Consider the following 23,198-nt stretch of genomic DNA (forward strand, 5'->3'; position numbering starts at 1 on the left):
TAACACATTCTGCTTTCTTACCTTAATGCCAATATCAGCACCTTCTTTAGCCCTTAACACTATCATTAACACTCCCCTTTGTCTTTTTGTCCATGACATCTTTGTCAATCTCTCCTTAGCCCCCACCTATCGCTGGCCCTCTATCCAGATTCACCTGCTCCGCCCCCCTTAAACAGTACACATTTCACCACATTTCTACTTCTCTTGAGCTCTGAAAAAGAGTCATACGGACTCGAAACGTTAGCTCTGTCTTTCTCTCCACTGATGCTGTCAGATCTGCTGAGTTTTTCCAGCATTTTCTGTTTTTATTTCAGATTTCTAACACCTGCAATATTTTGCTTTTATTTTGGGGTAAATAAATGACCACTTAAAGCTAATTGTCAGAGGCTAGCTTGAATTTTCCAGTTCGACTGCTAGGCACTGCATCATCAGGAACAAGCCAGCTCTCTTAAGGCAGCCTCCTGAACTGGGGTCCCATGTCCCAGGCAGGCTTTGAGGCCTCCCCTGCCTGCCTGACAGTGGCAACCACAAATGGCCCTGTGGAGGGGTTCATGCTTCATGATGAGTAGCCGGCAGCGGTAGCCATGTTTTATTTGAAAAGTTTTAAATGTTACTCTGCAGGATTCTCAAAATAGAGGTGCCCTCTCTCTCTCTCTCTCTTTTATGTGAGGCAGCTGGCTGCAGCTCCCTCCGAGCTAGAGGGCTTCCTACAGGCCCTCCAGTTTTAAGAGTCCGTCCACCAAGCTTAATTGGCAGAAACGCACCCTCTGGCCACTAATTAGCCAATTTGGGGAAAATCAATGCCGGGGGGAATGGAAGGCAATTTCTGGGTAGGATGGGATGCAATTTGCATTCTCACGGAAAGAGGGCTGCCATTCATGGGTCACAAGTGGGATTCTGCATGGATAGTCTTTAGCATCTTAATTCTTCAGAATGACCTTATCAATGATCTGGGTGAAGGTATTGGTAATACTGTTTGCAATTTTACAGACGACATGAAGATTTATGCTTGTCAGAACCCTTGAGGAAAACAAAAGATTAAATTCTGGTCTAGGTGTGATGAGGGAATGGGCCTGCAGCTGGTAAATGGCATTTAATGTAGAGAAATGTGCTTTGGTAGGACTACTTCCAATCATGCACTAACCATGATGGGCTCTAAACTGAAGTCTGTTGAAAGGGAGAGATACCCTGGGTGTTATGGTGATGAAGGCCCATGAAAAGTGCAGAGAAGCCACAGGGCAAGCAAGGATAACAGTAGGATGATCTGATACAAAACAAAAATACTGTCCTGTACAAGGTCTTGATTAGATATCTCACATATTAATAAACATAGAGGCCCTGGAAAGGTTCAAAGCAGGACCAATAAATGAATACCTGCTTTACAAACCCTGAGCTATCTCAAGAGGTTCAGCAGGTGGGCCTTTTTACTTTGGGAATGTGTCAACTTCAGGCAGACTTGATTGAATCATTTAAAATGATGACATATGGACAGCTTACTTGAAACAACGAGAACAAGGAGACGTGTGTACAAGTTGTGTAATCACAGAACTGGATTAGATGTCAGGAGGTTTTTCTGTTCACAGAGGGTCAACGACCTCTGGAATAAATTTCTGGCTCGTGCAGTGGGAGTAGATTCACTGCAAACGTTCAGAAGGGAAATGAACAAGGTCCTGGAGGAAACTGATATCATTGTGTACAAAAGGTAGGTGGGATATTAGGGTTTGCACCTTTTGATCATTGTTATCTCCTAGAATTTGTTTGTCGTTGCCTTGTGGAGGGGGTGTGGGGCGGGGGTGTGGTGGGGTGGGAGGGGGGGTCAAAGGGATTTTCCAGGACACTCTTTAACCTGGATATAGGCTAAAAACCCCTAGGCTATTTATTCTTACCTCTCTGAAGAACTGTATGGATCTTGGTGAGCGTTAAGAGGTCATGTTCCCTAGTAGCTATAGCAACAAATGTCCTGAAAGAGCTGCCCTTTCTATCTATCTTTTCTGTATTTTTATGAACAACCATCACTGTCAACACTTGGTGTCAATTTACTGGTTTCACACTTTTCAAGAAGTCTCATTTATAAATGTGGCGCCTTAGCATATTGCCAGGAAATCCCAAAGCACTTTACAGCCAATTGATTTCTTTTGACGAGTAGTCACTGTTACTTTGCAGGCAAAAGCAGCAGCCAGTTTGCATACTTCATAGTGTCACAAACAGAAGTGAGATGAATGACCAGTTAATGCAGTGCTGTTGATTAAGGAATATTTATTAACAAACAGACAGGGAGAAGCACATGTTCTAATTTGAATCATGCTGTGGGATCTTTTATATCCATCCAACTAGGCAAACAGCACAATCTCTTGAATCAACGGCACCACCCCCCCACACTCTCCCCCGACAATGCAGCACTCACTACCACACAGTAATGCCATCCTAGGTTATATTCTCAAGTCTCCAAGCCACAATCTTCCAACTCAGAGGCAAGTAAGCTATCACTGAGCTATTGTGTCAATAGAATAAGACAGTGGGAAGAAATGCCTCCCTCGGCTTCCTGTCTGAAGTATCTAGTTCAGAAAGAACAGGTAGCTTCCATGATTTAAAGATGTTAAATGAGAAAATACGTTACAATCCACAAAAATGCAGCTTTTATTTCCTGCACTGAACTCTCTGTCTGTCTCTAATTCACCAACAGCTCATTAACTGATGGGTTAAAAGGTCCAGTTATCTCATGGTATATTTTTCTGTGTATAATCAGTACACTGTACTACACTTCTAATGCGTGTACTCAGTATAGGTTTAGAAGTGAAAAACAAAGTCCCTTGGAAAGCACCAAATTACAACCTTGTATACAAATCTCAGTAAAAGGAACAAAGGTTAAATCACACTGATTTAGTTCTTAGCATTGACTTCCAGTTTGTAAAACACTGGTCCAATCACAAATTGGCAATCGCTGCCTGCTACTTCTAGATTCTGCTTTGCTCCTAAAGCAGTTTATAGTTGCCCTAACCGAGGTGAGGCTTTTGACAAGTAGCATTAACACAGCTGAGATCACACATTGATACAATCTAGAATTTTAGACTAGTATGTGCTGATGGTGTAATTTGCACAGTAGGTAAAATACACCACTCTAATACAGGGTTCCTCTCATTTGGAAAGCTGACAAGAGATAAGATTGTATCCTGCATCGGTTGATCACTTCTCCGATTCTTGCCTAAGTAGAATGAGCGATGTATTAAAAAACTTCTAAAATTTAAACTCTCCTTTCTTCAAAGTAATCCCCTTTTGCTCCCTTCTCCCCCAACTTATTTCTGTCCCTTGTGTTCTGGAGACATTAAGATTTGCAGATGAATTGCCATTGTCAAGGTTTACAGATAAACTATCATTGTTAAGATTTACAGATAACAAACAAACATAAAATTGACAGAGCAGTTGCTCAGTACAGCCTGTCCCATATAATTGCAATGCAAAGCAGCATCATGACCCTCAATGACTCCCTACTACTATCAGCCATGTAATCTCCAAGAAGGAGCAATAAAAACCCTTCGGCAATTCAGGAAAAAACACTTGGAGATTTTCTCTCTAATCTTCAAAGGCAATGAAAACGAGTTCAAATTGACACAGTAACTAATACTCATCTATCATTTGTACACTGCAATATTAACCACAGCTAGAAATTCATACAGCTCCTTTTCTACATTTACAGCAAATCAACACTCAAATTCAAATAGTCTATCTTTGCATCATGCGATGGGGCCAAAACCATTCACTCTATTTAAGATGAGGCCTAACTAAAGCACATTTTGTGTTATGTTGGTTCTTCTGACTACAAATCCTAATGTTCTATTTGCTTTTGATATAGTCTCACAGCTCTAGTCAATTCATAGGCCATAACAATTGGGTCTCTTTCCTGCTTAATAACCTTAGATCAGAATCCTGCATGTATACAAGATTAGCATTAGCCCTATCAACATGCATAAAACTACATTTACCTACATTAAATAACATATGTTAGAAGCGAGCCAAATGCCTTTTGATTCCTGTTATATCTTAAAAAATGATTTTTATTGTTGCTAATACACTTATCCAGCATCAGCATCTCCAATGACCTTCAGCTGCTCTATTAATTACTTCCATTGCCTTTACCTGAGCTTCACACCTAGCTCTGTTCTCCTGAGAGTCATTTTCTTTTAGTCTGTGGAAGTATTTTTCTTTTGGTCAGAGTTATCCTTTCACGTGGCCATTTAACCATTTTGGCTTCCCCACCCCCCTGCAATGTGCTCTTCTTTTGACTGAAGGGAAATGCATGGCTTCCTTTTATATTAAGATGGTTTTTCAAAATATATTCCATTCAGAATGTGACATAACCTAGGGCAGGATTCCGCCCGCGCCCCCCCCACCATCGGAGTAGAAGTTGAAGGGCGGGCGCGCAAGAGGCGCCCCTCCAATTGGGGGCACAGTGCCATTTTACACGTGCAGGCCAATTAAGGCCTGCCCAGCGTGACATCCACACGGAAGCACTATGCGCTCCCTGTGCGGGCGGGGGGGGAATTCCCTAAACTTGAGAGTGCGCATGCGCACGAAAGAGCGCACTCATCTCCCTGGGGCTAAGCGCTGCCTCAGGGAGATCGTCTCTACTGTCAAAAACATTAAAAATAAAGAAAAAAAAATTCTCTGACATGTCCCCTCATGTGACACTGTCACATGAGTTGGAACATGTCCATAATTTTTTTTAAAACTTTAATTAATTTTTTTAAGACCTACATGGAACCTCATCCCACCCGTGGATGAGGTTTCATGCTTTTTCTATTCCCCGCCAGGGCTCCTGGCCTGCCCGCCAACCTTAAGGTTGGACGGGCAGGTCCATTAATTAGTTTAATGACTCTTGTATTAGATGCAATGAGTCAAAAACTGGACAGAAATAGGGTTGGAACAAAGATGGGATTGGAACTAGGGGCAGGATTTTCCTGTCGGCGAGCAGGCCCCGCCCCCCCCCCCGCTCGCCGACGCGTAAAATGATGGGTGATGACGTCGGGCGGAACTCCCGACATCACCGCACCCCACTTAAATTTTAATGACTCTGTCAATGGCCTCAATTGGCCATTGACAGGTTGGCAGCCGCATTTTGCTGCGTCCCCACCGACCTGAAAATTTAAGTGGGACACGGTGAAGTCAGGAGTTCCACCCGACGTCATCACCCGTCACTTTACACGTCAGCGAGCGGGGGGCGGGGCCCAGTTTTTGACTCACAAGAAGATATTACATCTAGTACAGGAGTAAAATAATAGGGGGGAAAATTCAATCATTCCCAAAAAACATGCGGGGTTTGCAATGTGCTATTGAGACGTGCCCAGTGCTTCTCATGCAGGCTGCTCATCAACTTCATGCTTCATGCAGCCATTGCTACATGTGCTACTGAGTGGTAGGTTCCAAGTTTGTGTAAGGCTATCTTCAATTAAAGCTAGCCACCACTACTTAAGGTCAATTTGTACACTTAAAAAGGAAGACACACTCTGGCTGGTGCAGGTGATGGAACTATTTGCGGAGGAGAATCTGAGCAGGAAGGAGAGTGAATTATTGCGCAACATGGCAGAGAGTGACTCCAAGGTTCACTGACACTGCACTGATGTCTTGGTGAAGGGGGTGGAGAGGAGGGGAGATGTTATCTATCCACCAGGGCCAGGAGGCCCTCCAGAAAACACTTTGCAAATGGGACTGGGTAGCCATGGCGATCAATGCCAGGAGTCTAGCCCCAAAAACTGGATTCAGTGCTGCAAAAAGTTTAATGACCTCACAAGACTGGTCAAGGTCAGTGAATGTATCTTCAAATGCCATATTCTACCAACTGCATGACTAGCCTCATGGACTGATCAACCCCTGCCCCCACCACTTGCCTACCAACAATCTCTATCACTCAAGACTCATGCCTAGCATTCAGTGCTTCACCTCACCCTAAGGCACCCACATCTCACAGCTTCCACACACTGCCAGATATTCAACCATGACAGCCAGATCACCCAAACAGATTGCACCACACTCACTGACATAATATCCTCTCTTCTGCAGAGCAAGTGGATGCATAACCTGAGGCAGCAGCAACCAATCAGCGGTAGTCAGGTAAAACTGACCTTAACCCGATAGAGGAAACAATGGTTTCCTACATTGGGATGGTCATTGCTGAGGCCGTGGCCAGCAACATGGCTGAAACCATCCAAGATGACAGTATCTTCATACCTAATCCTCCTCCTCACATCTTATTTCGCCCTCTTCCCACACGGTCTTCTGATTTACAAGTTGCAGGTTTTGTAAGCAAGCACCTCTTACTTTTCAACCCTTTCTCACCACAACCCTGTCCTTGCATTTTCCTCCTTTCAGATACCCAAGAACAGCCATCTGGCCAGGCAGTGGTGGAAGAGCAAGACAACAATGAAGATGAAGAAACAGTCACTCGCTCCTCCACCGATGCTCAGCAGCACTCCACCGAACTCTATGTTGTAGCCACTGGGGTAGCATTGTGTAGGTATATACTGGGACAGGCACTAAAAGAATTTACAAGTCTGGTAAGTATGCAGTACAGCATGGTTTGATTCTTCCGGTTTCATTTATAAAGTTGGTTGAAATGTTTATTTTATGTTGGCTTTTATTTTTGTATTGTACATTCTGTGATGGCGAGTGACAGTGGGAGGTAAGGTCTGGGTTGGACTGTTGCTGAATGGAGAACGGGATTGCTATTGGTTGTTAATGCAGTCAGATGAGTGGTTGATAGCCAACCCAGCCAGAAAGGGGCTGCCTAGGTTGACTCTCCACTTCCTCCTCAGCTGATCAACACGTCACTGATCATGTAGAAGCTAGTTCAGAGAAGGGACACTCGATTGATTCCTGGGATGAAAGGGTTATCATATGAAGAAAGGCTGGACAGGTTGGGCCTGTGCCCATTGGAGTTTAGAAGAATGAGAGGTGATCCTATTGAAATATACAAGATCCTGAGGGGACTTGACAGCATTGACGCTGAAAGGACTTTTTCCCCGTGTGGGAGAGACTAGAACTATGGGACACCATTTAAAATAAGGGCTCTCCCATTTTAAAACGGAGATGAGGAGAATTTTTTTTCTCTCAGAGGGTTGAGTCCATAGAATTCTCTTCCCCTGAGAGAGGTAGAGGCAGGGTCGATGAATATTTTTAAGACACAGGTAGATAGAATCTTGACTAACAAGGGAGTTAAAGGGTATCTGGGGTAGGCAGGAAAATGGAGTCGAGACCACGCCCAGATCAGCCATGACCTTATCAAATAGCTGAACGTGCTCAAGGGGCCGGATGGCCCACTTCTGCTCCTAATTTGTATGTCTGTATGTTACCTGATGGCAGGGCTGTGCCCTCATGATTGCGAGGGTGGGCAGCATGCAACAGACCACCATGAATCTTGACACTCACCCTGCCAAGTATAAGAGGTTTCCTCCAGAGCTCTCCAGTTCCAGAAGCATTGTTTTGGCATTTCAATGTTCTGCTCTACTATGTTTTGTGTGGCAGCGTGGCTTTTATTGTATACATGCTACCTACCCATGTGGGATGCGCACCAAAGTCATGACCATGTCATCAGCAGATAACCCCCGTCACCTAGCAGACGCTCTCCGGCTTGGTGTGATGGCTCAAATGCAGATGGCACTGTGGAATGTACAATGAAGACATTATGACTGCTGCCAGGATATCGTATATTGACCTGTATGACACGTTTTGTGTGATCCCAACCAACTGGACATTGAGGGAATGGAATCAATTTTGGTTACAATACATTTTGGAGTTGGCCTGCAGTGCCCGCAAAGCAACATGTAGGCAGTCAATGGCAGCCTGCACCATGATGAGGTCTGCAATCCTCACAGCCACACGCTGGCTTTGCCTATCTCTTTGACAGGAGAGTGAAATGTATTCAACTCTCTCGAATAAAGTTACTTTACCTTATGCAACAGTGGACAGCAAACTGGGAGATGTTGCAAACATTACCTGCTTCAGCCTGAAAGGAACCCGATGCTAAAAAGTTCATTGCCACGATCAGCTTCACAGCCACAAACAATACTGTTCTTGCCCTTCCCTGAGATTGGAGTTGTGGCTGCAGCAGGTGACAGATTTCAGTGAGAGTGTCCTTACTGAAGCACAAACCTCTCACACCTTGTTCCTTGCTGAGGATCAGGTAGGTGGGTTGCTCGCCAAACATCCTGGATGTTCCTGCTGAGAGCCCTCCTCCCACTCCTCCCTCCTCCAGCAGTTTGTCCTGCTCTGTGTTGCCTCCGCTCATTCTCCTGTCATGCTGCAGCCCAAGCGGATTGCATCCTACTGTACACGTGTCAGCGAGCAAGGGGTTTCTGCGGAACCCTTCAAGTCAAATAAAAGGCCAGACCACTCTCTGGAGACTTCGGCAACTTAAAGAGCTCTAGGGAGCACTGGACACTTCTACGATTGCAGCAACAGCCAGCAGAAATCAATCAGCAACTAATCTACAAGCAGTTGGTGACCCCCTTAAATAACACAGGGTGGGAGAGCTCCTCCCTGCTGCTGGATGCTTGTCTGGCCGTGTGTGTGTATGTTTGAGAGAGCATTATATGAAGCATTGAGCTTCAAAATGGCAGTGCTACCAAAGCAGGCCCTCCTGCTGATTTACAGCACAGTCTGCCTACTCTGCACACTTCTGGGAGACACTTCCTCCATCTGCGCCACACTCTCACCAAAACGTTTCTGGTGCAGCTTGCACCAGGAATGGGCGTGTGGGCCGTGGATGCTACTTTGCAGCCAAAACAGCACTCGTAATGCCAAAAAAAACAGGCACTAAGGAGTTTGTTTTTCTCCGCTCTGACACCAGCCCCCCCGGCCTTTGAACTCACAGAGCATTTGAGAACATCTTAATAATAATGATTAACAAGTACTTGCTAGGCTTGTAAAGAAATGCAGAGATTTAAGGCTGCAGAAAAATAAATCTGTAAAAGTAAAAATGGAAGAACAAAACTGATAAAGTCATTTTCAAGAACTATAAATTCTTAGGTTTTAAAAATTAGGACATAGAGAACAAGGCACAAAAAAAAAACATGTAATGTTAAGCTGAACCAAACCATTTGTTTGGGTCTCTGTTTGAATACTATCTTCAGTTTTAGATGCCCTGTTTTGTGAAGATGTCAAGAACATTCAAAAGTACCAAAGATTTATTAATACTATACCAGCGATAAAAGGTTTGAATTATGAAAGGAATCTAGAGATCTGACTAGTTCTTTTGACTAGAACACAAAAGGTTAAGAGGGCTCTGATATGTTCCAAATTATGACGAGTTTTGATTAAGATAAACAGAGAAAAAGATTTCCTCTAGTCGATGAGTCAGCAGCTGGGAGACAAAACTCTAAAACCATCTCAAAGAACAAAGGGAGAGGTTTGAATCTTTCTACATCAAGGGTTCTTATGGCATCAGAAAGAATGGTAGGAGCAGAATCTATCATAATTTTTTTTTAAATGGAAGTGAATAAATAATTCATTGAACCATAGAAATTTACAGCACGGAACGAGGCCATTTGGCCCATTGAGTCAGTGCCGGCAACAAGAAGCCATCCAGCCTAATCCCACTTTCCGGCTCTTGCTCCATAGCCCTGTAGGTTATGGCACTTCAAGTGCATATTCAAGTACTTTTTAAATGTTTTGAGGGCTTCTGTCTCTACCAACCTTTCAGGCAACGAGGTCCAAACCCCCACCACCCTCTGGGTGAAATAATTTTCCCTCAAATCCCCTCTCACCCTCCTACCTCTTACTGTAATTCCATGCCCCCAGGTTATGGACCCCTCAATGAAGTGAAATAGGGCCTTCCTGTCTACTCTATATAGACCCCTCATATTTTAATACACTTCAATTAAGTTTCCCCTCTGTCTCCCATGTTCCAAAGAAAACAACCCAGCCTATCCAATTTTTCCTCAAAACTATAATTATCCAGTCCAGGCAACATCCTCATAACCTCCTCTGTACCCTCTCTAGTGCAATCACATCCTACCTGTAGTGCGGTCACCAGAACTGCATGCAGTACTCCAGCTGTGGCCTAACCAGTGTTTTTATACAGTTCTAGCGTAACCTCCCCATTCTCTAGTATTTTATGCCTTGGCTAATAAAGGCAAGTATCCCGGAGAAGTGTCAAATGGAATTCAATCCAGAAAAGTATGAGGTAATGTTTTTGGGGAGGGAAAACAATACAAGGGAATACTCAATAAACGGGAAGTTATTGAGGGGGGGCTGAGGAAGTCACCTTGGAGTGCATGTCCACAGGTCCTTGAAGAGGGTGGGACAGTTGGACAAGGTGGTCAAGAAAGCATTTGGAATGCTTTCCTTTATTGATGAGGTATCGAATACAAAAACGGGGATGTAATGATGGAACTGTATAAAAAGCTGGTTAGGCCACAGCTGGAATTTTGTGTACAGTTCTGGTCATCACATTACAGAAAGGACATAATTGCTCTGGAGGGAGTGCGGAGGAGATTTACAAGAATGTTGCCAGGGCTTGAACATTGCAGCTATGAGGAGAGATTGGATGGGCTAGGGTTGTTTTCCTTAGAACAGAGGAGGCTAAGCAGTGACCTAATTGTGGTGTACAAAATTTATGAGGGGCCTAGATAGGGTAGACAGGAAAGATCTGTTTCCCCCTAGTTGAGGGGTCAATTACCAGGGGGCATAGATTTAAGGTGATTGGTAGAAGGATTAGAGGGGACAGGAGGAAAAACTTTTTTACCCAGAGGGTGGTGGGCATCTGGAATTCACTGCCTAACATGGTGGTTGAGGCTGAAACACTCAATTCATTTAAAAGGTACCTGGTCGTGCATCTGAAGTGCTGTAACCTGCAAGGCTACAGACCAGGTGCTGAAAAGTGGGATTAAAAGAGCGGCTAGTTTCTTTTTTATCTTATTTTGACTAGCACAGACAAGATGGGCTGACTGGCCTCTTTCTGCACCATAACACTGCTATGGTTCTGTGGGTGCCTTCTTGATCACCTTATCTTCCTGTCCAGCCACCTTCAGGGATCTATGAACATACACGCTAAAGTCTCTCTGCAGTTCTTACTGTGCTCCCATTTACTGTGTATTCCCTTGCCTTGTTTGCCCCCTCCAAATATATTGTCTCACACTTCTTAATTGACGAACAAAAATGTTAAATTGAAAGGGGAGAGGGGAAGAGAATGGGACCGTGAAGAAGCCTTTCATAGAGCCGGCACGAGTATGTCCGATGGACTGAATGGCCTCCTCTGTGCCCTGAAGTTCTATTATAGATGGTTATGAAAGGGGATTGTTTAACCTTATTGAGGGAATGGGTCTGAGAACGGAAAGAAGCACAGTTTATCGATAGCAATTGCTGCAGAATGAACAGAAAAACGTTTCCGTTTATTGATCTTACGATATGAGATTTTGATACCATCTCTAAAAGTCAAATAAGGTTGCATTTCATTAAAAAAAGGTCCCGGTGGTAAGACTATTACAAATTGCCAGGCAACCAAGGAAGCAGGCTGTTCCCTAGGCAACTGGAAAAACCTAGTAAGCACTTCAAAAATCACTAATATATATATAAAAAATATATGATTTTCCAAAGTTTTTCACCCAATTTGGTCTGCTTCACATGGTTGCTATCTAGATGTTTCATTCCACAGCCTCCCACCACAGACTTACTCCACCCAAAATTTAAGATCATTAAGCCAACTTCATAAGTATTTTGTGATTGGGTATGATTATATAGTACAGTGGAACAGAACAGTGGGACCACTATTCAAATCCAAATTGTGTAAGGTGATAAAGATCGCTTCTCTTCCTTAAATGTAAGCTTTCTAAACGAAGTCAGTATGTACACCTCAGCCCAGTTCATAATGTGTGGATGCATTACCAGAGATTGGCCCCAAGATTGAAGACAAACTGGCACTAGGTAAAAATATAACACAGCCTTGTGCAAACTGAAGCTCCCTCTACTGTCACCCAGGAGTATGCTCTTGCTTCAAGCTTACTCTGTTGGTCTTAGTTTTCCCTCATACCCCACACCAGCCCATTCTGTGACCTCCCCAAGAGCGACTGCCAATTAGTGTCAGCATTTACTCAATTTAAAGTGTTATCCTTGACTCATCTGTATCACTTCTACGTCCTGAGTCAGGAGTTCAGATCCAGGACTTGAGCATGCTAATCTGCGATGACACTTCAGAGCAACACAAGGAGTGCTGTACTGTCAAGACGTACCCATCCTTCAGATAAGATGTTAAGCTGAGGACCCACCTGCCCTTTCAGGTGGATGTAAAAGATCCCACGGTGCTACTTGAAGAAGAATATGGATTTCTCCCAGTGTCCTGGCCAACATTTATCTGTTAATCAACATCTTAAAAAACAGAATAACTGTTTATCATCTCAATGTTGTTTGTGGGTCGCTGTACACCAATTGGCTCTCGCATTTGCCTACAAAACAACAGTGGCTTTAATTCAAAATTAATTCATTTGTAATAAAGTTCGTGGTGTAAACATACGACAGCAGAAATTATACTTCCTTCATCAACATACCAGACGAGTGTTTCCTTCAATGAAACATTGGGAAGATTGAAGCCATTGTCTTTAGTCCCCACCATACACAGTTCCCCAGTTGCTAACTCCATCTCTCTGACCACTCCCAAAGGCTGATCCAGACCGTTCACAACCCTGCCATTCTATATGAACCCATATCCTCTCCATCCACCAGGACCACCTATTTTCACCTCTGCAACATCACCTGCCTTTGCCACACCTTATCTTATCTGCTGCTGATGCCCTCCATGCCTTTGTTACCCCTAGACTTCACTGTTCCAATGCTCTCCTCGCCAGCCTCCCCCCTTGCACCCCACACAAACTGAAGCTCATCCAAACTCTACTGCTTGTTTCCTAATTCGTACCAAGTTCCGGTCACCCATCACACCCATACTCTCTGATTTTACAGTGGCTCTCAGTCCAGCTATGCCTTGATTTTTAAATTCTCATCCTTGTTTCCAATCCTCCCTATGGTTTGCCTCTCCCAATCTTTGTAGCCTCCTCCATCCCCGGCCTCCAAGATGTCTGTGCTCCTCCAATTCAGACTCCTTCAGCACCAACACTCCACTTAAGCCCTAAACCTCTCCACCTCGCCTTCCTCCTTTAATGCGCTCCTTAAAACCAGCCTCTTTGACCAAGTTTTTGGTCACCTATCCTCATACCTCTACAAGGCTCACTGTCAAATTTAATCTAATAATCTTCCCGTAGGGTGCTTTGGAACATTCTCACTAAGTTATCAATACAACTTGTTGCTGTTGTTGTTGGAAAAGCTGGGTTAGTTTGTTGGAGGAAGTAAAGTGCGGTGATTGCATTGTATTTTAACACTTCAAATGCCAGTGAATGGAATAGACTCCAACTTCAAACCATTTGATTTTATCTTACATTAGTTGTAAAGGGCCCTCAACAGGGTTCCAGGAAACATTTCGGGCTATTTTGATTCCCACTCCTGGACCCGTGTACATAATGTGGGCTGACGCTTCAGTGTGACAGAATGCTGAATTAGTTGAGGTGTCACCTTCATTAAACCTGCATTGCCTGGTCAGATGGATGTAAAGTTCGCACAGCACAGCATGCAGGGCAGGTCTCCCACTATCTCTGCCAGTGTTCCTCACTCAATTAACATGTCCAGAAGTTACAATAAGGTACTTGACATAGGTCAGACTTTCTTTTTGCCTCCTATCTTTTTTTGTCCTAACTTGTTTTTTTTCCGGAGTCAAAGCATTAGAAACCCAAAATGGGGAAATCCAGCTGGCTATCTTTCCTTATGTAAGTCTGGCAAAGTAAGCATTTTCTCTCTTAAAGAAATTTCATCAAAATATAAAATCAGGTAAAGTAGCTACAAATTCATAATATTATTGCTTATTTCATAAACTAATGGGTATGCTTTTACTGAAATGTTTAATCTGATTATTAGCTCTTCAGTTAAATGGAAATGTAATAAATACAGTATAAAATCAATGTGCCATTGCACAATAGACTTCTGTATCTGTCAATGACTGTACAACAGCTCCATCTAGTGTCATCATGTGGCACTATCATTAAAAAACAACAACCGTTGGCTCTGAAGTTTAGTGTGCGTACAAACACTAAACACACTCAGTTGAAATGACTCGTCACTATGTTAGAACGGCTGAAATATGTTAATACCTCCTTCAATGCAGCAGGGAGAAGAATTTCTGAGCAACTTGCTTTGTCAGTAGACTGGGATGCCTTGGTGTCGTTATACTTTGTATTTAGTAGCGAGAGGAAAGGGGGAAGGTGGAAAAATACATTCATACTTACTGCATAAGTATGGAAGTACTCAGACATTGCAGAGGTTGAAGTAAAAACAAAACAATTTTTTTTAACTCATTACATTGCAGAGGGAAAAAGAAAGCAATTGCTATTAGTCATTTTAAAATGCAAGTTCTCTTTTATTCCACCTTCTGTGAGCCATCCCCTGACCAGAGACTGGCCATTTATATTAAACACTTGTTTAGGTCAGATTTCCAGAGCATATAGTTTGTCAGTCAAGTCTGTGTGTTTACATTAGTGAATTGGCTTCATTTATCCCAGCACCAGAACTGCAGACCGACAAAAAAAAATTGTACCTACAATTCTTTCACTGGGTTAAAAGGAGCTGATGTAGGTGTGTAAAGACGGATGATCAATTTACGGACACTGGTTCCTGGAATCTGACCTAAACAGGCATCAGTATAAAAGCAGCAATTTGAATGCATTTTCCCAAAAGCCTTTGCTAATTCATTTGCTCAGGGATACCTGGCTGCAGTTATCTGTACCTCTTCTTCCACTTGTTCTGCCTTCCACGTGGGAAAGCATATTCTGCAATCAGGAACCTGAGGAAACTGAGAGTTCACTTCCCGTTGATAGCACAGCCCCATGTCTCCCACTAGTAAATGTTTAATTCAATGTGGCCTTGATTTAACATATTCGTCTACCAGTCCAAGCAGCTGAACCATAGGCATCGAATCAGAACACGTCAGAGGCACGCCCTGCTAAACCCTCCTCAGTAATATTTTGTGCCAAAGCTAGGGGAGCCCTCCCACAGGTTAGTCAAGCGGCACCCTGGCTTAATTCCACAGAGAATTATACATGCTGGCCGCCGTCCCAGACTCCTCCATCATCATCCCTGGGCACGTCCAGTTCCACGAGTTGGATAGAAACAGCAGAAGGTAGGGGCACAGTCACGTACAGTCAGGTGGGAGTGGTCCTGCAAGCCCTCCAATTAACCCTGGATTCTGTGAAGTCTGGTGGAGGCAGCCGGCCTGGAGACCATGTTGAGTAAACTCAGATATGCAAATAACAGCAATTACAAAAATGATTAATGATTAGGAAGGAGGCATGTGCCCATGAAAGAGTTATGGAAGAACTGAAGGGAATCATAGAAGACAGTGAAATTACAAAGGAAGACAATGCGTTGCGGCCCCCATCTGACTAAGTAGGACGACAGGAGCTGGAGATTGTAATAGGAGATGAACATATTTCATTTACAACATCTAAGATTGGGTCTCTAATTGATGCAAATCAATCCAAGGATCCAGGGGGCCTGCGAGTATTCTACTACCTGACCCAGGACTTGAAATGTCTCGTTTTCAGTCTCATTGGGTTGCACTGCAAGATCAAGCCTCCCTAAGAGTTTGGTGTTCACACAAGGATAATGGTTTCAGGTATGAACTGCAGTCAGAGTGGGAAGAGATAACAGGGCTTGAATTGACTTGGACTCAATATGTGTTACAGTAACTAACTTTGCCTCACGTGGATTGCAGATTTGGTCATTTTTTTTATGTGAATATATAACGATTTCATCTTGTTCACAAAATATTTCAGATCAAATATGAGAAAGAGAACCCCCAGCTGATTCTCCGCTGAAATTCACTCCTCCATGTTGAACACCGCATGGAGGTAGCATTGAGGGCAGCAAAGGCACGGAATATACTCTAGCTGGGGTGCCAAAAATATTTTACAAAATAAAAGTTGTCTAAATATCTTTTAAAGGAACATGGCATTCAGTGATTCAAGATACTTGAAGTAATCTTGGATGGACGTGGGGAAAGTGGTCAGGGCCCTAGGTCCAAAATTACCATTAGGATGTGTCTAAAACCAGCAATGGTTTGGCAGTACCCACTGATCAACAAGGACACAGTTGCCAGGTTGGGCCTGCTCATGATGCTCAGTTTTAGTTCCACCAGGGCCACTGAGCCACACTCCTCATTTAAAAGCTTTGGTCCAAACGTGGACAAAAAGAGCTGAATCCCTGAGGCAAAGTGAACATGACTGCCCCTGACATCAAGAAATCCTGAGAATGAATTTGAAAAAGGAGCTGATTAGAAGCTATAAGCAACTCACACTTGTCCCATTCCAACTGAGTTGTGACCTGTTTAGAATATCCCAATAATTGGCTCAGCTACTTAAATAACACTAATCAGCTTATGAACCTTGTTGCTGTATTTGTGAATTTAATTGAGTAAAGTAATTCCTTTGGTAATCTGGGATGATGTGGTGAAGTGACTCTGCTGCTTTTCTCGCAGATGACAAATTTTGGGACTCAAAACCAAAATCCTTCCGCTCCACAGCCCTGAGCACAACATGAATATCTCTCTCGTTGGAACGGGCCACAAATATTTTGGGAGTGTATCTTATTTTCTGGATTTCGCCTTCACAAGGTTTGAGGTACAAATAATTAAACTTTTCTTAAAAATTCGTTCATGGGATGTGGGCGTCGCTGGCTAGGCCAGCATTTATTGCCCATCCCTAACTGGCCTTGTTCAGAGGGCATTTAAGAGTCAACCACATTGCTATAGGTCTGGAGTCACATGTATGGCAGATTTCCTTCCCTAAAGGGGATTAGTGAACTAGGTGGATTTTTATGACAAATGGTCATCATCAAACTTTTAATTCCGATTTTTATTGAATTCAAATTTCACCATCTGCTGTGGTGGGATTTGAACCCGGGGTCTCTGGATTTCTAGTCCAGCGACAAGGCCACTACGCTTCTCCCAGTGCTTTAGAGAGAGCCATATTCAACTCATTCGAACATAGATTTTTGTTGAATTTTGTTGCCCAACTTCAATCTCTTCCAATGTTCCTAATCATGCTAGGATCCAGGGGATATTTATTAATCAGAGGGGAAAATTTAAGTTCCATTAATTAGAGAAAGGGGTCAATGAAAAGGAATAGGCTTACAATCTGCCAGATGTCTCTGGGTGGCTCTGGATATCCTGTGGATGCAGAGAAACATCACCAACACCACTTGAATATCATGAATATTTTCTGAGGTGATACTAACCCATAGTTTCAGTGGCAGCAATGGAAGTATGGCCATTAGTTTACTTCAATAGGCTACCACCACTAGAACACTGAGATGATAGAAGTAAGCTGAGGCCTTGGTATTCCCAGTATGACCTGGCCATGATAATTCCTCACAGGCAATGCTTTTGGCGCATTGTTATTGCCATTACTGTGCTGACTGCTTTCACGCTTCTGAAATCTAGGTCAGGCTTCAAATTTGTGAAAGTGAAGGCGAAGAAGGTTTACTCATCACCATGGCAATGCGTCATTGACTTCTGCTGACCTCAGGAACTGCGACAGCATTAACGGTGAGAAAACAGAGCCGACGTAACTGGTTTCATTAGGAGGAAATTCATTTCACAGGGATCACCTGAGGGGATTGAACTCGATTAGTCTAAAGGGAAAATGATGCCGATGGTGAAGTAAACATGTCACAACTGGTGTTAAAAGGAGTCCTTCAATATGGATTTAGTCTGGAAAATACAGAAAGGGTAAATGATTCCAAAATATGTTTGCTGAACTCCAAAAGCAATGACTCAAATTGCAGTCCACCACTGACCCGTATCTTTAAACTTTGCTGAATTAAACTTGTCTTCATAGGGTGCTCCATGTACATTGCTAAGATCATAGCTTTACCAGGAATGAATTGCTATGTCCTTGACAATAGCCTACCCTTCAGTCTATGATGATGGAATAACATGTTAGGCTTACATCACCACAAAATAACATATCACCCACATCAAAATAAAATATGGAATCCTACATATTCCCATTAAAAAAAGACTCTACTCATCATGTGCCAGACCAACGAGTAAAGATTGGCATCCTCCAGATGAATCCAACCAAATATGAAGATTAAGGCTGCTTTATCATACATTAAGTTCAAGTATCTCTGGAACAGGAATGTTCGTTGTGATATGCATTTCACGTACTATTTCAAGCGCACAATCTTTTACAGGTATCACCAAAAATTTCTAGGAGGTTCTCACGACGATCTGGTCTAACATTGGCAGGTGGGAAACCCCAGAGTTAGGCGTTAAGTAGCCATTTTCCTGGGTTTTCGGCCAATGTTTTGAAGTTAAAATGAAAGACTGATGAAACCCCCATAGAAATTAAGAAAAGTTTACTAGGAAGTTATTAGAGAGAAGCTGAGAGGGCAGAACAAGCAACATTGTGACAAGCAGGATAAATGTACCACATGGGTGAAGAGCTGTAAATTCAATACATTGGTAAAAGATTGAATGGCAGGTCAAAACTGAGACAAAAGAGCTGTGCTTGGAAAATCTAAATGGAGGAGTGATAATGAGTGGGCAGTTTTGGCAGTGGACAGAGAGTGGGTATGGTGAGCAGGACTCTCTGGAAACTTGATTTTGGTGGCAATGGGGCAGCAATGTTAGTGTGTCAAAAAAAAGTATTATTTTATTAGTTTTCTTTATGGCTAAAATGGGACTCGATGGACATGCAACCTGGTAGCAGCACCTTCAGTAAGTCAAGGCCTTTGTTTCAAAAGTCAAATATAAGACCATAATATCATACGGTTGTATGAAATAGGAGCAGGAGTAGGCCATTCGGCCTATCGAGCCTATTCCACCTTTCAATAAGAGGCAGAATGCCTTGAATACACTAACACTCTAACTGCATTCATGTTTTTTTTTGCCAGATGTATATTCATTTCATAATCTCATTAGGCTCCCATTACCTGGTTTTTATAAGAAACGTGCATGGAGATTGGAGACCAGCCTTTTACTTTTTAAAAAATCAATGGTGAATAACAGCTTAATTTAACTATGGATGATATCCTTTGATGTAATGTGTGTGTGGGCGAAGGGACTGACTGGATGCTCCATGCCCAAGCAGAGAAATAAAACTGGCATTTTTCTTCCTGGCAGCTTCGCGGCTCTTGTTCCATCTATGTATAAAAGCCCGGCAGAGTCGGCTGAAGTTTATGTTCACATTTTGTGTTAGCAATGCTGATCCAGGTCCAGTTTCTTTGGACATCTGAGAAAACTGTGTCTTTAATGAACCAAGAATGTATGTTAAGTAGCGAAGTTAGAGTTAATTTTAGTTAGGTTTTAACTTTATTTATTTATTCACACGATGCGGACATCGCTAGCTAGGCCAGCATCTATTGCCCATTCCTAACTGCCATTGAGGAGGTGGTGGTAAGCCACCTTCTAGAACCTCTGTAGCCCTTGTGATGTAGATACACCCACAGTGCTGTTAGGAAGGGAGTTCCAAGATTTTGACCCAGCGACAGTGAAGGGAGGGTGATATAGTTCCAGTCAGGACGGTGTGTGGCTTGGAGGGTAACTTGCAGGTGGCAGTGTTCCCATGCACCTGCTGCCCTTGTCCTTCTAGATGGTAGAATCCGTGGGTTTGGAAGGTGCTGTCGAAGGAGCCTTGGCGAGTTGCATCTTGTAGATGGTACACATCATTGCCATTGTGTGTCGGTGGTGGAGGGAGTGAATATTGAAGGTGGTGGATGGGGTGCTAATCAAGCGGGCTGTTTTGTCCTGGATGGTGTCAAGCTTCTTGTTCGTTCTTGGAGCTATACTCATCCAGGCAACCGGAGAATATTTCATCACACTCCTGACTTATGCCTTGTAGATGGTGGACAGGCTTTGGGGAGTCAGGCGGTGAGCTACTCTCTGCAAAATTCCCGGACTCTGATCAGCTCTTGTAGCTCTTGTATGGCTGGTCCAGTTCAGTTTCTGGTCAATGGTAACCCCCCCAGGATGTTAATAGTGGGGGATTCAGTGATGGTAATGCCATGAACAACAAGGGGCAATGGTTAGATTTTCTTTTGTTGGAGATGGTCATTGCCTGACACTTGAGTAGCACGAATGTTACCTGCCACTTATCAACCCAAGCCTGAATGTTGCCCCAGTCTTGTTGCATACAGACATGGACTGCTTCAGTATCTGAGGAGTCGCAAATGGTGCTGAACATTGTGCAATCATCAGCGAACATCCCCACTTCTGACCTTCTGATGGAAGGTCAGTGATGAAGCAGCTGAAGATGGTTGGGCCCAGGACACTACCCTGAGGAACTCACGCAGTGATGTCCTGGAGCTGAGATGACTGACCTCCAACAACCACAATCATCTTCCTTTGCGCTAGGTATGACTCCAACCAGTGCAGAGTTTTACCCCTGATTCCCATTGATTCCAGTTTTGCTAGGGCTCCTTGATGCCACACTCAGTCAGATACTGCCTTGATGTCAAGGGCAGTCACTCTCAGCTCACCTTTTGAGGTCAGCTCTTTTGTCCATGTTTGGCTGTAATCAGGTCAGGAGCTGAGTGGCCCTGGCAGAACTCAAAGTGAGCACCAGCGAGCAGATTATTGCTAAGCGTGTGTCACTTGATAGCACTGTTGATGATTCCTTCCATGACTTTGCTAATGGTTGAGGAGGCTAATGGGGCGGTAACTGGTCAGGTTGGATTTGTCCTTCTTATTGCGGACAATTTTACACTTTACTGGGTAGATGCCAGTGTTGTATTTGTACTAGAACAGCTTGGCTAGGGGTGCAGCAAGTTCTGGAGCACAAGTCTTCAGTACTATTGCTGGGATGTTGTCAGGGCCTTTGCAGTATTCAGTGCCTTCAGCTGATTCTTGATATCATGTGGAATGAATCGAATTCGCTGTAGATTGACATCTGTGACACTAGGGTGCTCAGGACAAGGCAAGATGGATCATTCACTAAGTACCTCTGGCTGAAGATGGTTGCAAATGCTTCAGCTTTGACTTCTGTGCTGATATACTGGGGTTTTGTGCTGATATACTGGGCTCCCCTATCATTGAGGATGGGACTTTTTATGGAACCTCCTTTTCCTGTTCGTTGTTTAGTTGTCCACCACCATTCATGGCTGGATGTGACAGGACTACAGTTGATTGTATATCAACAGGTTCCTCTAGTACAGTAGGAATAGTGAATATTTGCGATCCAGCTATATCATTCCCTGGAATAAATTGAACACCTGAAGTGGGCAATTTCTCCACTGCTCCAACAATCACCTCTCCTGTTTGCAAATTACTCTTTATTTTCTATACAAAATAGACCTAAACCCTCCATGACTTCCACTAACTAACACTTTCTCCTGCAATAACACTTCTGGACAGCAGATGGGACTATCCCAATAACATTAATGACTGGCTAGCCCCTGTATCTCTCAAGACCTTAACAGTCTTTCCTGCTCCTCCTGGAACGCATGGATATACTTTCCCTTCACATACAAAATCTTTAAACATCTCTGTAACTTGCCCTTCAGAACTTCCTTGAGTAGGTTATGAATATATTCCCACCTGTCTGGCTAATTCTGACTCTTTCTTCTTCACCTGTACAAAGGTTACTGGTCTGCCTTGCACTTAGGTCTCAGAGCTTACAGCCCAGCTCATACTCATATCCTTTAGATTCACAAATCCCCATTCAATCAAGGAATTTTAAATCCGGGACGAGGCCCTGAATTGGTTAGGATCGCAGCCAATGTTATTTGCTGAGCAAGCCAAATCCCAGAGGGAAACTTGTCTCACTAATCATAATTTTGTTTTTGAAAACAAGGGGAAAACTATTGATCCCGGAAGCATAAAATCCCAATAACACGTTTAGGATTTTAAAATTAAAAGATTGATTAACAAAAAGAAAAAAAAAACGTAAGCACACAAGATTAAAATTACACAGTTAAAACAATCTTACAAAACATCCCACCCCCAAAAAAAAACACTTGGTCAGAACACACAAGCAAACTACTTGGCAACAGTTCCCTTATTGATTTTTAACCATAAAAGCCCAGTAATATTACCCAAGGCAAAAACTGCTGTCACTTTAGTAAAAGGCATACCACATGACTTTCCATTCTCTTCCACTCTGCTGTGGGAATCCAAGAAAGTTCAGGAAACAAACTGTTTTCTGAGACAAAGGCTCTTCTGGTCCTACTGGACGGCTGGTTCAGATTTCACATCTCGCAGCACAGAGCTGTTTTATTTTTTTTTTATTCTCAGAGGACACAAAAATTGGGGTAATTGTAAACTGTGAGGAGGACAGTGTAGAACTTCGAAAGGACATTGACACATTGGTGGAGTGGGCAGATAGGTGGCAGATGAAGTTCAATGCAGAGAAGTGTGAGATGATACACTTTGGTACAAAGAACATGGAAATGCAGTATTAAATAAAGGATACTATTCTAAAGGGTGTGCAGGAGCAGAGAGACCTGGGTGTATATGTACATAAGTCATTATGGACAGGTAGAGAGAGCTGTTTCTAAAGCATACAATATTCTTGGCTTTGTTTAATAGGGGAATAGAGTACAAGAGCAGGGAGGTTATGATGAATTTATATAAGACACTGGTTAGACCTCAGCTGTAGTATTATGTACAGTTCTGGGTGCCACATTATAGGGAGGATGTGAACGCATTGGAGAGGGTGCAAAAGAGGTGTACGGGAATGGTTCCAGGGATGAGACATTTCAGTTATGAGGAAAGATTGGAGAAGTTGGGACTGTTTTCCTTGGAGAGGAGAAGGCTAAGAGGAGACTTGATAGAAGTTTCCAAAATCATAAGGGGTCTGGACAGAGCAGATAGGGAGAAACTCTTCCTGCTCATAAACAGATCGAGAACCAGAGGGCACAGTTTTAAAGTGTTTTGCAAAAGAAGCAAATGCCAAGTGAGAAAAAACTTTTTCACACAGCAAGTAGTTAGGGTTTGGAATGCACTGCCTGGAAGTGTGGTGGAGGCAGGTTCAACTGAGGCATTCAATAGGGCACTGGATAATTATTTAAATAGAAACAATGTGCAGGGTTACAGGGAATAGGCAAGAGATTGTCACCAAGTTAAAATGCTCAGAGAGCTGGTGCTGACACAATGGACCAAATAGCCACCTCCT

General features: G+C 43.3%; 1 protein-coding gene, 1 long non-coding RNA gene and 1 pseudogene across 4 annotated transcripts in view; 2 read left to right on the plus strand and 1 right to left on the minus strand.

Moving 5' to 3' along the window:
• Positions 1–23,198, minus strand: part of LOC144693003 (synaptotagmin-16-like) — a 188,617-nt gene that overhangs the window by 107,737 nt on the left and 57,682 nt on the right. The gene's annotated exons all lie outside the window — the stretch shown is intronic.
• LOC144693462 (uncharacterized) lies at positions 1,598–15,984 on the plus strand. Its single transcript, XR_013579535.1, has 3 exons — positions 1,598–1,702; positions 13,747–13,799; positions 15,861–15,984. It is a non-coding gene; the product is annotated as an uncharacterized LOC144693462 (long non-coding RNA).
• On the plus strand, positions 15,358–15,666 carry LOC144693530 (protein mago nashi homolog pseudogene; annotated as a pseudogene).

This window comes from Cetorhinus maximus, chromosome 18, assembly GCF_964194155.1.
Source record: "Cetorhinus maximus chromosome 18, sCetMax3.hap1.1, whole genome shotgun sequence".
Lineage (NCBI taxonomy): Eukaryota > Metazoa > Chordata > Chondrichthyes > Lamniformes > Cetorhinidae > Cetorhinus > Cetorhinus maximus.